Below are 2137 nucleotides of genomic sequence, written 5' to 3' on the forward strand. Positions count from 1 at the left end.
CATAGACCACGCCTAGAAACCCTGCCGGGAGCTTGAACTCCTCCTGAGGACAAAGGCCCTCACTGAGGGGGTTCAGCAGGGTAGTGATATCGTTAAACTGCCATTTCATCTTGTTTAAAGTTACATGCCTTGTTTGGTAGAGAAAATGCTTTATATGTCTACTCTTCATACTAGAATGACCACCAAGAATTTGATCAATGTCTAAGGCAGTGACTGATGGTTTTGAAAGCAGTATTGTTTTTTTCTTTTCCTCAATGTCTCCCCATTCACAATACAGACCAGGCCAAAGGCCAAGCTGTGGTGTATATGGGGTGGGCTTACTCTGCCTCCTATTTCTGTACAGTCAGTATAAGAAAACAGCCTGTGGTAAGCACCAGGCCTGAAAGCAGTTTTATAAAGAGAGTTGCGAGTGGGAAATCCAATTATTTATATAGAAAATATTGAACATCACTAATGCTCTTAAATGGTGGAAAAGAGAATGATCAAGATACATGTCTCTAAGAATAAAGTCAGATAAATAAACGTAAAAGGATTTCCTCATAAGAATGGAGTAGTTGCAAAGTTAGATCATGAGATTTTTTTTATGAAGGTCTTAAATATATAAATTATCTTTCATTTTAAAAAGGAAAAAAGTGGCCTACATTTTTAAAAAATCATTCCTCAAGGAGGTGTATTTCTGAATTTCTGCACCCTCATCCTGCTCAATACCAAGAATATGGAGCATTAACATAATAACTAGTATTGATTAAGGGAATACATCAGTTCCTAGTACTTTACATATGTTAGTCTATTTAATCCTTATTTTTAAATCTATATAGTAAATACTATGATTATCCCTGTTGTAAAGATGAGGGAACTAGGCACAGAGTTGAGCAATGTGCCTACATCATCCTGTCAGTGAGCTGCCGAGCTGGGACAGGAGCCCTGCAGGCAGGCTCTTAACCACTGTTCTCCGTCGGGACATACTACACGGTCACAGAGTTTACACGGTTTTTATTATAATAATCAGTAAAAATGTCAATAAAATTTACCACAAAAAAGAAACCTGTTCCTGTTTACCCTTTAATACTGTCTTATGATTGTTTATGAGGGAGTTCATACCTAGAGGAAGAAGAAAATCCAACTTGACTTTCTGGGAGGCAGACATACTTTTGCAGATTTGCCACCTGCAGCAGTGCCTTTGCACACTGATGACAGTCGTGTGCTGCTGTGGGAACCACGCCAGAGACGCCTGATAGTCAAGGCCAATTACAGCACAGAGGCCTTGTTGTCAATACCCCGAATGTCCAAGGCCACTCTGCACCGAGGCTAAGATACCATAAGCAGGTGCAAGGACACAAGCACAGCAATCCCATGGTATACTGCGCATGTGTGTCCTTCTGTAGCCACAATATGATCGGTGTAACTATTGGCATGAAGCCTTCTTTGTCTCTGGAATAATATACAAGTTACTGACCAGCCAGTGTGCTGGAGTGCAAAGAAGTGTGCTGGAGAGACGGAGCTGAGAGCTGGGACTGCTACGATGTATGGCTAAGAGCTTCTAGAGAGCTCAGATATAGCTACTGTGTTAACCAGCCAGTGTGCTGAGAGAGAAGCTCAGAGGTATTTACTATGTGAGGCTACAGAGACCAGCCAGTGTGCTGGGCAGGAGAGACAGGAGAAGCTGCTAAGGCAGTGAGTTTAGAGGCAGCATGTGGCTGCTCAGGGAATAGCTGTGGGTCCAGAGACTGCTACTACTGTGTAAAAAAGATATGTATTTGCCAGCTGGTGTGCGGTTAGCCATATGGACTTTGTTGTGAAAGACTGTGTTGTCTGATGCCTATATGGCCACTGGCTTCTGCAATAAAGACTCATTCTTATATACCCACAACTTTTCATGGCTTCTACATCTAAGACCCAACGTCCTAGGAGGTCCAGCCCAGGCAGAGGGGCTCGGGTCCAACACCTGTAACTAGTGAGCAGAAGATAAAGAAGGAACTTGGACTAAGTTCCCAACAGTTAGTGTAGTGAATAGGGTTTGAGAAGGAACCTAGTCAGGAAGAATTTAGAAGAATACATGGACTCGGAACAACTCAGAGCAGCAGGGCTATGCAGTGCTCTTGCTGCGCCTGACAGCTGCTTAGGACGGGATATGTTG

General features: G+C 42.9%; 1 non-coding gene across 1 annotated transcript; it reads right to left on the reverse strand.

Moving 5' to 3' along the window:
- Positions 1 to 252: 252 nt before the first annotated feature.
- LOC139015899 (small nucleolar RNA SNORA51) lies at positions 253 to 380 on the reverse strand. Its single transcript, XR_011472547.1, has one exon. It is a non-coding gene; the product is annotated as a small nucleolar RNA SNORA51 (small nucleolar RNA).
- Positions 381 to 2137: the final 1757 nt, after the last annotated feature.

The sequence above is a fragment of the Myotis yumanensis genome, unplaced genomic scaffold, assembly GCF_028538775.1.
Source record: "Myotis yumanensis isolate MYYU_CA2020_CCGP unplaced genomic scaffold, mMyoYum1.0.hap1 SCAF_8, whole genome shotgun sequence".
NCBI lineage: Eukaryota > Metazoa > Chordata > Mammalia > Chiroptera > Vespertilionidae > Myotis > Myotis yumanensis.